The sequence below is a fragment of the Pinus tabuliformis genome, chromosome 5_1 (genome assembly GCF_031772625.1).
Source record: "Pinus tabuliformis cultivar Carrire ecotype Pingquan chromosome 5_1, CPIR1, whole genome shotgun sequence".
NCBI classification, from domain to species: domain Eukaryota; kingdom Viridiplantae; phylum Streptophyta; class Pinopsida; order Pinales; family Pinaceae; genus Pinus; species Pinus tabuliformis.
Window position 1 is genome coordinate 699,781,320 of NC_142305.1, and position 14,844 is coordinate 699,796,163.

At 32.5% G+C, this 14,844-nt stretch overlaps 1 long non-coding RNA gene across 12 annotated transcripts in view; it reads left to right on the top strand.

Annotated features, from left to right (window-relative positions):
• Nucleotides 1-12,582, top strand: part of LOC149166861 (uncharacterized) — a 373,645-nt gene extending 361,063 nt beyond the window's left edge. For all 12 annotated transcript variants that reach the window (XR_016260496.1, XR_016260497.1, XR_016260495.1 and 9 more), the window contains 2 exons: nt 11,772-11,891; nt 12,480-12,582. This is a non-coding gene — a long non-coding RNA (uncharacterized LOC149166861). The remainder of the gene's footprint in view (nt 1-11,771; nt 11,892-12,479) is intronic.
• The last annotated feature ends 2,262 nt before the right edge of the window (nt 12,583-14,844 follow it).

Sequence of the window (14,844 nt, forward strand, 5' to 3'; positions counted from 1 at the left end):
TTGCCTCAGAACACGACGTTCTTCAATGCAACAATTATGGAGGGTGCTTCTTAATGCACACAAGAGGATGATAAATTAATGTTCAGCCAAGGGCTTGCTGTGGAATTGCCTTCGTCGATTCACTCGCATCATTTTCTAGCCTCTGGCCTCAACTCTGATTTTTGTCTGTTTGATGTTGGTTCGGCCATCCCTAAGGTCTCTCGTGACTTGAAAGGGGAGGATAATTCGGAGCTTTGCTCTATTCTTTTGGCGGAGCGGCCTCAGTCAATCCACTAGCTCTTCTCTTGGTCCTCTGGCCTTTGTTTCAAAGTCTATCTGATTTTCTCTGACCCTGTCAATGCTACTGCTCAGCCTTGCTTCTGTCCCACTGTTGCTATCTCCCTGATGCCTCGCTTGCAACATAGAATGCGATGCCGAAGAGGCCAGCCCCGACGCACGCCTTCTAGCCCTTCCTCTCAGTAGCCTTCCATTTCTAGTGAGTTTTTTGCAGGCCATTACCCCAGCACCTGCAGCGGGAGAGGGCGGCTTAATTCTTCCAACCACCACCCAGGGCCACCTCCCACGTCTGGCACTGCAATTCTCACCTTCAACAGCTCTCTGAATCGCCCAAGGATAACAACTCATATCTCGGTGGTTTTCCATGAAGCAGCTCAGACGGAGAATTCTAGCTCTCATCCACAGGGATTTGGGTCTGTCTCTGTTCCATCTTCGACCCTCCAGCTGGGGATTGGCAGTGCGTCTTTGCAGGCTCCAGATGCTCAAGTTCGCAGTGCTCAAGATATGGTGATGGCGCTGGTTGATCCTGGTCCTTCCGATCCTGATGCTGCTCATGCAAGGGATCTGCCTAATTTCGGATGGTGCCGCATTGTGGAAGAGCCTCCAGATGACTAGTATGCTCACTTTTGCTTTGTCTACGTGCCATGCGTCCCATACAACTGGGCAAGTTTTTTGTGCAAACAGCTATGTCGAATTCTGGTGTATTTTTGAATTTTTGTTTATCCTGCAACATCAAGAGGATCTTAAGCTGTTCCCTTGTGTGGGTCCTGATTACTGGTTCAAGAATGAGTTCACTTCCTACGGGCAGTCTTCTTATATGCTTATCTTGATAGTTTTGCCTCTCTTTAGAGCAGAGTTTTTGACTTCGGTCATGTTGTAATTTTACCCCCTTTCTTTGTTAATAGATTAATCTTATTCAGAAAAAAAAAAAAAAAAAAAAAAAAAAAAAAAAAAAAAAAAAAACCCATTCGGTCAAGAAATATTAAAATGGATTGGATTTAGAAATGATAGTAATTTTCTTCTAACTTAGTAACCGGAGAACCCACAGTAAAAACCATTTTCCACAACATATGTAGTGTTGGAGGTGTTGAACCACATGAATAGTAGTAAGGCCAATTTATAAACATGAAAATAATCAATATCGGGACCATGTAAGATGTGACAAAGGTATTAAATGACATGTTCTTACTACATGTAATATTCATGAATCCTTAACTGGTATCATTCTAATAATTAAAATAGATGTTGCAAGTACAAATTAATATCTCTTACATAATCTAGAGGATTAAGTGGAGGGATTGACAAGAGTTTAGTTTTCAAGGAATCGAACAATCTCAGAGAAAAATCATCCTAAACAAACAAGGTCTTGTTTATGTGCATTAATTTCCTAGTAATATTAGCATAACTGAAGATAAAACACTGCAAGAAATTGGTGTTTCCTTGTTCAATGGGGGGAACTAAATTATTTCTTCCATCTTAAGTGGATCTACCATGATCACATTGTTGGAAGTAATAAAACATTTTATGTGTCCCAAAATGACAATAAAGTTGCATTTATGAGGTTTTAAATTAATATTATAATACCTAGATATTTTGAAGATTAAATGTAGATGAGTAGGATTCTCAACCTTATTATAGGAGTGTGCAACTAGGCCATCCAAGTACTTTTCGTCAATGTGCTTAATTTCATGGAAGGTGTATTACATATCCATCTAGAATTTTGCACCAACATTTTAAAATCAAAACAAAATTTTATTGTATGTGAACGTAGTCCAAGGACTTATGAATGTTGTCTTATTTTAATCCTTAAGTTTGATCTAAATTTGGTTGTATCCATAGTATCCATTCACAAAGGAAAATATCTCATATCCCATTCACTCGTTAATAGTTTGGTCAATGAAAGGGTATAGATCATTGTCCTTCGGACAAGTCTTATTAAATTTATGAAAGTGCATGCATACTTGAACACATTGCTACTTTCTATCTACTGGATTAGGGTTTGACACCTATTTGGTGAGAGGAACTCGGTAGATGAAACTTGTTTTAAGGAGTTTCTCTTCTTTAGTGTTTACTATGGTTTCCTTCCTTGGATTAATGTGATTCAAATTTTCTTGAGCATATATGACATTATTTTATTTTTTATTTTCATTTGTGGGAATCCTAAGATTAATCCCATGCATTTCTCCATATGTCTAACAAAAAATTCATGAAACTCCTTCAACAGATTCAGATAAGTCAAAACTTCCTTAGGGGAGCCGCTAAATAATCACATTTTCAACAAGTTGAGCATACAATTATATTGAGAGTTGGGGTGATGAATAAGAATAGGAAAATTTCTACTTATTTAAACATTCATAGACCATTAGAGAACCATAAAATATGAGATTTACTAGATATATAATGTGGAACAAAAGATTTACATGGAAACCCTTTTTGGAGAAAATAAAAAAGCTTATTTTGATAATTCTCTGTAAATGCCAACCTATTATTAAGGGTATTCGTAAGAACCAACCTACTAAAGACACCAATTCCCACCGGTAGGCACCAACCTACTCTTATATATATATTTTTAGATACAAATAAACTATAGACACCAATCCCAACAACCGAAACTATTCATAGGCACAAAGCTACTAGAGACACAAATCACCACTATTGTAAATATTCGTAGTCACCCAACCTAATGATGACACCAATCTCCACTACTACAAATATTCATAGGTACCAACATACTAGAGACATTGATCTCCACAACTATAAATATTCGTACGCATCAACCTTCTAGAAACACAAATCCGAACCACTGCAAATATTTGAAGGAACCAACTTATTAGATATTTCGACCCCAATGTTAAACACCGACATAGAAAGTGACAACAAGATAGCTGATTAAGAAAAAAAACATCAATTATAACTCTTCTTTAGTGCATATAACTTCTTCAAAATATAATAGCATTAACATTAACTTTATTGAGTTTACTTGCTCCATCTACCTTCACTCGGTTTGTTCATTGCTTTTTCCTTCACTATGTTCACTCGTTGGTTATGCTTCGTTAGATTTTCCAACGACTTCTACTTTCAATAGGTCTGACCAAAATTTTAATCTCCAAATGAAATTTATCTTAACTCTCCCAAATCTTGCTAATTTTGGCTTCTTCCAAAAAATGAAATTATATAACATGCTACGTATCCAATCTCATAAATCTGATTCAATATTATTTTTATTTTCATCCTTGAAAATCCTAAGGTTAATCCCATTCATTTGTCCATATTACCAATAAAAAATGTGATGAAACTCCTTCAAGGTATTAAAATAAATATAAAAATTCCTTAGTGGAACTCTCGAATAAGCACATTTTCAACATGTTAAGCAAACACTTATACTGAGAGTTGGGGGGTGAATAAGAATCAGAAATTTTGTACTTGTTTAAATATTCATAAACCATAAGATAACCATCACATTTGTTATTTATTAGATTTATAACATCGAACAAAGTATTTACATGAAAACCATTATAGGAGTAAATAAAAAAACGTTTTATAATTATGTATAAATCCCAACCTACTATTAAAAATATTTGTAGGAGCCAACATACTACAAAGACCAATTCACATTGGTACAAACCTTGTTGGGCACCAACCTACTAGAGACATAAATCACCACTAGAAATATTCATAGGCATCCAACCTACTAGAGATACCAATCCCCACTGCTACAGATATTCATAGGCACCAACGTACTAGATACATTAATATCCACATATAAGAATTATCATAGGAAATAGCCTTGTGGAGACACTAATCCCAACCATTGCAAATATTCAAAGGCACCATCTTATTAGAGATTTCAGTTCCCATTGGTAATGGCCAACATAACAAGAGACACCAAGTTTTTTTTATTAAGAAACAACTATCAATCACAACTCTCCTTTAGTGCCTATAAATTCTTCAAAAGAGAATAACATTCACATTATCTTTACTAAGTTTACTTCCTAGTTCTTCTTTCATTAGGTCTACTAATTTCTTTTTCCTTCACCAATTCTATTCATTGGTTTTGATTCATTAGGTCTACTCGCTACTTATACTTTCACCATGCACGTCCAAAATTTGAATCTCCAAATGAAATTTATGGCGATTCTCCCAAAGCTTATTGATTTTGGCTTCTTCCCAAAAATGTAGCATGCTACATATCCAATTTAGTAAATATGATTCAAATTATTTTACCCAAGGGACTTTTGTATATCCCCTTAGATCTATAAAAATTTCATAATGTCAAAAAACATAGAAAATAAACTACAACAAAAAATTCAAGCTGACTTGCTTGAAATCGAGTCGACAAGCATCCAAAAACCTTAAATTTCACAGGGAAAAAGTATACAATTTTGATCACATGTACATAGAGGTCGTGCCTCTATCTCTGAAAAATTTCATGGTTTCAAACATACTGGAGAATAAGTTATAGTAAAAATGTTGAATTGAACTATTTGAAACTAATTTCATGAGCATTAAGGAACCCTAAAATCCATAGAGTATATCCTAGAAAATATAACAAACTAGAATTTTAAATTTTGGCCACATTTACCTTAATATATTGCCTCCATCTCTTCAAAATTTTATTGTCTGAGATGTCTATGAAAATAAGTTATAGTAAAAAATAGCACATTGGATCGTTTGAAGTATATTTTAGGATGAATAAAAAATGCTAAGTTCCACAGAGTATATATCTAAAATTATACCAAAATAAGATCTACCTTTTGAACAAAAATACCTATATATCTCACCTTAATCTCCATAAAGTTTCATTGTATAGAATATCCTAGAAAATAAGTTATAACAAAAATGCCAAACTCACCTGTTTGAAATTGATTTTAGGAGCTTTCAAGAAATATAGATCCCATAAGGCATATTTTAGAAAGTATAATGAAAAACACCTGGAATTTTGACCATATTTTCATTAATATGTTACCTTTGTCTCTTCAAAGCTCCATGTTTTGAAACATCCCATAAATAAGTTATAGTGAAAATATTGAGATGACATCTTTGAAGTAGATTTCAGGATCAATCACAAACTATAGCTTCCACATCATATATCTTTGAATTTACAATGAACCAAGATATGACCTTTTAGCCATATTCACCCCTTAATCTCTCTTTTATATGATCAAAATTCCACCATTTGAGGAAACCCATAAAAAAGGTTATAACAAAAAATCTATGACTCATTCATTCCACAAATCACATTTTTCCTCACACAAAGTTCCCTTTCAATGATTTTTCCTTTCATACATTATCATAACTCTTCATGATAATATATGTTAATTAAAAGAGGAATGCCACTTCATTCGATAAATAATTAATTATCCTTTTATTTTAGTTTTCCATATACCATGTGAAAATACCATCAGCTTCGTACTCCATGGGTTTCAAACAATTTTTTCACCTTTTGACTTCTTGTTTTTCACTAGAAGCCCCTTTTTTATATACTTGGATAGTTATATATAGTATTAATGATATAATCCCTTTGACCATAATCACAACAATGTCCCACTATGTCATTTATGAAAACCCTACAACGAAAAACATAATCCACAAGGAATAGAAAGAATCCCTCCTTTTGCTACAATTCCCCCCCTATTTTTAAATCTCCCACATTGACATCAATGACGAGGGGATGCTCCCCCTAAACATGTTATTCTCTCAATTTCTAACCATAACAAAGTCTTGATTAATCAATGAAATAGACTAGAGTACATAATCATCTATCAATCCAATAGTATTTGTTATTCCAATAGTTTTGGAAATCATACTAGTACATACTCAATAAATTAAATGACACTCTTGAAACTAACATAACAACAAAAGCACAATTGATGAACCACCTAGTCAACGCACGTTCCAATGGTATTTTTGCTTGATCCTCAATTCAACACTATGAATTTCTTAGTTGCAAGGAAAATTAGCGATTTATGATTGTACAACCAAGGAGATATATTTGTATGAAGTCCTCAGGAGGTTGTTTAAATAATTCCATGATCATCCACCAATCCATCCATAGTTAATTCAGATAGTCCACACTGGTCTATAATTCATCATTACATGATACTTATGCAAAAATCTAAAAGCACGATCACCAATATTCCAAGAAATATGGTTCATGTTCCTAGTCAATTGTATTTGATTCTTATAACGAGGAGAGTTTTTTATAGGGATCTGCCATTTTGGAGTACGAATAAGGACTAATTTATGAAAAGGAGTTTAACAACCTAGAAAATTAGCAACATCATCAACAATATTCTCAATTGTTAGAAAAGCCACCTCATTAACATTTTTATCACAATTATCATTGGTTTTTCCTTATGATTAAATCCCACTTGCCACAAATATCACTTCTCTAGGTTTAATATGGCTTGTGTCACAACCCCTATAGCTAACCCTCTTGAAATATCATTATAAATTTTAATTCATGTAAATTATGTGGAATAGTAACATTTGTTAGAGGAGATGTGGACATGGATTTAGAGGACTAATGAGAAAGAGATTACTTACAAACCCAACACTTTCATTTATGATATCACCTAAATCCTTGTTGGGAAGGGATGCCCTTGTTGTGCAGTCATATTTCGGAGGAAATGGGCTCTTGATCAAAATATGAGCTGCATAAATGCCTCATATATTGTGTTGATAAATTCAAATTGCAAGAGAAAGACTGGCGGGGAGGGTTATACATTTTTATGCATATAGGATAGAGGGATGAAATATTAGAAAAGAGGATAGACAAAGTAGAAGTCATGGCTTGATTTTGGTAGTTGACCAGGTCTACCTAGGAGACTTAACTACTCCTTATTCTAATATCAATGCATGTGAATGAATCCCTATGTATAATCTGAGGCCATTTTGTTCCTGGTGATGATTATTGGGGCCTATGTTATGCTTGTCCGTTGTTTTACTGAGGTCAATGCATGAGCCTGTGTGTTGTTTTGGATAGAAAAATTTTGGTGGGGATGGGATACTTAAGTGCATGTTGGATTAATAAAATTGTGAGGGCTTTCTCACTATCAAACCACCTAAGTAACGGTTATCCTTGAGGTTGATAAACCATTGGAAAACTAGCTAAGTTGATAAACTATTGTTTAGGTTGAGGCGCCCCAGCACTAGTGGACTAATATACTCCTACTATAGACTTAACACTAAGAGCACATGTGCTAGCACCATTAATAAACTACTAGATAAGTGTTCCCTTATTACTATAGTAGCTAACACTACTAATAAACCTTCCTTTACTCATGCATATCCTTCTTCAGGACTAAACTGCGACTCTATGTGACCTACTTGAACCCTTGTGTTATTTTTTTGTTGGTTGAGGTCCACTATGGTGTAATAGCTGGGAGCTATTGAGAATCACCTAAGAAATGAGCTATGTCCCTTGTAGGTGAGCGATTGGTAGAGAAACCTTGAGTAATTTACCTGCTCGGACTCTCAATCCATCCTAGGCATTTTTGGTTCCAAGAAATAATAGTAGTACAGTCAACCTATACTTGGGTGGAGAGTTGAAGTCCCACTCTCAGGCAGTAGTCAATTACCTCATAAGATAAGTTGTTTTCTTTTGTTACTATACATGTCAATACAATGTAAATTTTAACTGTTGTTGATTTTATGTCTAGCATTTTTATTAAGGAATGTGTTAATTCTTATGTGTTTATGATGAGGTATGTATTTATTTACTCTTGATATGAGGGGTTGGAAATCCCTGAACTGCAAGGTCACGAGGATTTCTCTGAAGTTTTAAATATGATACTATTGTGCATGAATCTTATGTTTTTCTTGTTTATTTTTAGCAAGGAATTTCCAGTGATTATGGAGTTATTGTGTGATGTGTTGATCATGCATGTTAAATGGTAATGGAACTTTCAGGATTGCAAGTTGTTGTAGTCATTACTCATGGAGCAGTGGAAGACTTAACATTTATATGTTGATAATATCTATGAGATTTGATACTACTATGGCTAAGTGCACAAAGGCATGCTGTTGTCGATTAACGGGGTGAATGTCTGAGAAGAGGGCATGATGTTCTCTCTAATAAAATGTGTTGATTGTTGCTATTTAATGGTGAATTTTAATTTATTTTTAGTTACTATAAAGTATTTATTTCCTTGGTGTAGTACAACACTGACATATCATAGCATGGGCATGAGGAAGTGTGAGTTGAGAAGACAGGATAGGAATGCTTTGCTGAGTGGCTAGATAGATTGAGAAGCTTAAGGGTTGATCTAAGAAGTTGCAAGGCTAAAAATGAAGGGATTTTTAGATCTCAGTAGAAATAAAGTAAAGTGAATGCAGACATACTAAAATTTTTATCAGATTTGTAAATATAGAAGCAACATGAACTAGGATCCAAGTACAATTATAAACAAATATCATCAAGATTATGGAAACAATAAGTAAATATGGATCATGTACAAGGAAACAAATCCAATAATAGACACAAAAAAGGATGTAAAGACACAATGAGGGGTGGAACTCCTCTAAGCATCCCAAAGGGAAGGATAGAAAGCCATTAGAAACTTCCTAGTGCTACAACTAGAAAGCACTGCAAGCAATGAAGGAAACGAGAGGAATTTATGTCTGAAGAATTCTAGAAGGAAAAGGCTCCTACGTTTGATGGATAGGTGAATAAGGTTGAAGAATTAGAGGCATGGTTGCTAGGAATGATGAGTTTTTAAGAGTCCATAACTACAGTGAAAATATGAAGGTAAGGATAACCACTTTTAGCCTAAGAGGAAAGGATGATATCCTGTGGGAATATCAAAAGAATTTCAAAAATTTTTAAGAAGAGGAGTTGTCATGGAGGAGGCTTGAAATATATTTTCAAAATAAGTACCTCTCTAAGGGGTATTATGACAGCAAATACAAGGAGTTTCACAAAATCGAGTCCGGACAGCTATCCATTGACAAATATACAACCAAATTTTTGGAATTGTCGAGGCATGTTCCCTACCTCAAGGATGAGAAACCAAAGATTCAAAGGTAACTTAGTGGGTTTCCATAAGCCTTCAAAGACAAAATAGAGTTTGATGAGCCTCATTTAGAGTCATGGACTTTGTAAGTACATCAACTACCTTGCCACCTACGTCAGCATTTTCTATAGAAAAACCCATTTCTTCTTTTATCTGATTTCTCTCCAATGTTAAAGCATGAATTATGTCCTCAAATTAATCTCTTTGGCCCTCTATTAAGGCACGCTCTTGATCCACTCTCTTGGTCCTTCTAGCAACATAAGCTGTAGTTGAGGCTTTCTCATGCTCATGCACATGTTTAGCTTTAATCGCATGAGTGGGGGAACTTAGATGTATTCCGAATTGATAAACAATATTTTTGTAGAAATATGTCTATAAGAGTTAGTTCTTGCAGTGAAAGATGCATATTTTTTTCACAAGCGTGAAACAAATCATGTTACAAAGATTCAAGGGAGGGATTGCTTTAAAAAATCAAGTTTTAGCCTACCTTTAGGATGGTTCAGTTCCTATGGAATCATGAAGCACCTATATATTGATTATACACAAGAGAACACAAATAAATGTATACCAAAATGGAGCAATCAATGCTACAGGTACAATGTTGAGATTTGGATTTGAAAATCCTTTGGACTATACAAGTTTTCAAGTAATTTCTGGAAAGTACAAATTGTAGTCTTTTAGCTGTAGACCCAAGATATTCTTGATTGTTTTTATAAAATTAGAAAATGTGGGGAATTTGAATCTCAATGGATGTTAAAGGAGATTTATCTTCATACATGATTTTATTTCGTCATTACTATGCTCAACATGTTCTATTATTTAGAGTGAGATTTCGTGAATTGGCAGGTGTGTTTTCCAACATTTCTTTTTTTATATCCCACACAATTGGAATCCTGCTACATTTTTCCTCCTCTACTTCCCCAAGCTACATGTGTTAAAGAGGGTACAAAACACTAATGATATGTTCTTTTTCCATAAGTTCTCATTTTTTGGATGGATTTTGTGGAAATTTTACGCATGCAAATTATGTGGTAGGAAACAATGTTCCATTATTCTTTTTTATCATCTCATGTTTCTTAGTTAGCATGCTTCTATTGTACTAGTTCATTACACCTATGTCATGTAAAGATCGAGTTGAGTGGGTTTTACATTTGATTTCCACTATAGTCAACAACTGAAGTCATATATTTTCTGTGTAGGTTGGATGATGGCACGACACACTTTGATTTCCACTAGTGCTCTATTTTTCATATACTATCACAAGTGCACAAATAAAAAATCAATTTTCATTTTCCCTATATAAGCAAATGATGACAACTTTGTATTTTGCAGTGATAAGGATAACTATGTATTGGAGCTAGACCTTGAGCCCTTCAATTCATCTTTTCCTTACCCAACATGACCATCTCCTATTGGCAATGGAGTTCAATTTTTGAACCAAGATTTATTTTCAACATTTCATAATAAAGAAAGAACAAAACCATTGTTGGATTTCCTTCGAGCACATGAATACCACAACCATGTCATTTTTCTTTCCTTGGTTAATATATTGCATCATTTTGTTTGATAATTAATTCATTATTATTCTATGAACAATAAATCTCTATCAAATAGCAAAGAAGGATGACCTAGTTGTTTTAGATATGTATAATATGAATTGATTAAAAATTCACAGGGCTATTTCGATTTTCATCTTTCTATTTCACTTCTTTAGAGAAAACTATATATTCAAATATAAACTCAACTCAAATTAAACTAAATAGAGAATCTTAATTATTAATATGTTTCTCTCTCCATACCTTTCAATGACATTATTTTTCTGAATTATACTTGAATTTCACTGATAATAACCTGGATTTATATATTTCTTTTATCATTAAATTGACATCATGTTAAACATACGAATATCCCATTAAATATGACCTATAGATGATTCAAAGAATATCACCTTTAGTCTAAGCACGTGGTAGAATAATTTCTGAGGTGTGAAGTTTTATTAGAGGCATTGTTTATTTTTTTTGGTCAGAAAAGGGACTTCTCTTGCATTTATGTGACTTCCAATTTATCATGTGTAACATGTTTAGAAATGGGAAACACTAATTTGTGACATTTATCTTGTAAGAATTGATGTTGAATGAAAGGATATAGAGTTTAACCAAGCTACAATCCACATTCTAAGAATTCACCGTATACAAAGTTTGAGAATAAGTAATATATGATTTTTTCTTTTGCATATATGTTCTTTTTCTATCCAAGATATCACAACAAGACAAATATTGATATTGTAGAAATTGTTAGAGGACCTCATTGAGGTCAATTTTTCTGATGTCCTACTTAATTGATACCTTCTCATGACATGAAGGCTTTAAATACAAATTAATATGTTCGCGAAACAAATTAGATTCAAATTTTATAGATATAAAAGATAAAAACAAATGTTAATGCCTTCATTTGATTGTTACTTGACTTTGGTGTGGGCAGGTTACATGAAATGTGATTGGAAAAAGGAAGGGGAGACAATGGAGATCACTTCTTGGATATGATTCATTATTTTTGGAGATCCTTCAAGCACTTAAGCCATCAACATTGGAAATGTTTCTAGTAGGTATTCATATGGTTTTTAATGTTGTGATTCTTTCACCTCATGGTTATTTTGGGCAAGCAAATGTTTTAGGAATGCTTGATAAGACATCAATGGATAGGTAAATTTTTTTTATATAATTGAAATGTCCATTCCATGATATCCTCTCTTTATTGATTGATTGTATTTTGATTTTGCTTTTCATTTTAACTATGAAATTGAAAATACTTGGGATCATGTTCGTTTAAATAACAACCAAAGCTTGAACATGAAATTAGTATTACATGATATTGATTGAAATCCTTTTAACTGTTTTGTTTTGAAATATTTTCATGACTATTATAAAATTTTACTTTCATGTTGTTATTTGAGCACATGTTGTTTATATACTTGACCAAGTTCATGTGTTCAAGAATAAATATTGTTGCGAATAAAACAACAAGTATTAGACATCACACCTCAGATTATTTGTTTTCACATGTTATTTACAACTTTAGTTTTTTAGCATGTAACTTAGTTGACATGATTGTGCCTAAGCTTTCCCTTAAGGTTGAATACTAAGTTACTAAGATGTTATTTTCTATGGTGGCATTTATTTGTTTATACAGGTCATCTGGTCTCATAGTGGCCACTATTGCTCAACTGCAGAAAACTTGTTCAATTCTTTTTCTTTTATAAGGAAGAATAGCTTTAACATTTTTTACATTGAGGTATCTGTCATATAAATCCTTGATAGTCTACTTTAGTTTATATTCTAGTGTTCTCGTCTTTCATGTCTTACGCTCTGCATTGTATCTTCATTTGTTTTCAAAAAAGGAACCTAGTATTGATGGTTAGTAGCAGGAATTGAAGAAAGAGGAGAACACTAACAATGGAGCGAAAAATTCAAAAAGAGAGAGAAGAGAACTGGTTTAGTGATACCCTTGAAGCTAATATACTGCATAAGACACACACATAGAGACTGATGTTCAAGTCTTTAGAGTTGGTGAATTCACCTATAGTGACTTGGCAACACAATGATAATGTTTTGTAGTGATGAAACAACATTTCATGCATAAATTGTAGTCCAACCAATATTAAGTTGGAAACTCATATTGTAATACTTGAAATTTCATATAATATAATTTATGTGGTTGAAATTATTTATAGTTTCTCTTGACGTTTTTTTAATTTAGTCGCAAAATCATACTAATTAATTTATGTTGATTAATATCGAACACATAAAATCAATCTAAAATACTAAATTAGTAGTTTATATTAATTAATTATGAACACAAATAAAATGAATATATGACTAAATTGGTCATTTATAATGATTATTAATGAAAATAAATGAAATGAATATAAACTACTAAATTAGTCATTTATATAATGAATATGAAACTACCAAAAAAATATAAATGACTACTGCAAATGATTAATTTGTGATTACAAATGACAACTAAGTTTTACATATATACGACTATTAGTAGCTTATTTACAATATCTTATAACACGACAAAATTTTAATCATATTTTTTTGGTCATTAATTGGTTTCAAACTGCGACTAAAATTTGCATATATATGATTATTAGTAGCTAATTTATAGTGCCTTATAACACGACCAACATTTTGGTCAAATTTCTTTGGTTATTAATTCATTTTCTTGGATGATCATATAGTAATATATTTTGTTGTATATTTGGTCATTAATTGTGGAAATTAATGACTAAATGAATGGCTAAATTAATGACTAAATATACTACTAGATGATAAAATTGAGATAACCAATTAATGACTAAGCTAAAAAGAACTAAAAGTTGGTCGCGTTATAAGATACTATAAATTAGCTACTACTGGCCACCGATGGAAAAATGGTCGTTTATATGCAAATTTTAGTCATTGTTTTAGTAACTAATTAACCACTTTGTACTAGCGAACAAATCTTATTTACAAGTTAATATCCATTGTAAAGTGAGGGTGAATATCCATGGTTAACAATCTTGTCATATTGTTATAAAATATTTTGATTGTAAAAAAAGTTATGATTTTTGGGCATGTGGCATTGATAAGCTATGGCATTGTAACAAAGCTTATTCACAAGCTCATAATATCAATGGAAAAGTGGGGTTGAATATCCATGGTTAAGAATATTGTCATATTGTTATAAAATATTTTGATTGTGAAATAGTTTATGTTTTTTGGGCATGTGGTATTGATAATACATGGTATTGACCCATGGTATTATAACAAAGCCTATTTTTTACAAGTTAATAATATCTACGACAATGTGGGGATAAATATCCATCATTAAGAATCTTGTCATATTGTTATAAAATATTTTGGTTGTGAAATAAGTTATGGCTTTTGGACTTGTGGTATTGATAAGCCATGGTATTGGCCCATGGTATTATAACAAAGCCTATTCACAAGTTAATAACAAAATCAAAATATAACAAATTGAATTTTATTATTTTTATTAATTTAACATTTTATTATTAATTGAGCCAATATTTAAATGTTTACACTCATCCCCAATATCACTTTTAACCTCTTCTTCTTTTTAATTTAGCCTCTAACACAAAAATAAAAATTTCTTATTAAAAATAAATCATTTAACCCAATTACAATTTATATCTTTTATTTTTCTATTATAAATATTTCTTTTATTTTTTCCATTATAAATATTTCTTTTCTTTTTTATTTCAAGTTTAGTTTTGGGTTCAAATAAAATGTTCACAAGTTACAACATCACATCTTAGCACTGCATTTTGCTCTTCCTTGTAGATATCTGCATGGAAATGCCAGAATAGATATTTATTTTCTTTTTCATTTCAAGTTTAGCATTGGGTTCAAATAAAATGTTCACAAGTTATGACTATCTTGATCTGGTTAGGAAGTATCTCGGCAGGGTTCAAATGTTCACAAATTTTGGTAGCTACGAACAACTTTCCAGTAATGGGGTAATTAGTGAAAGGCTACTAAAGTCCAAA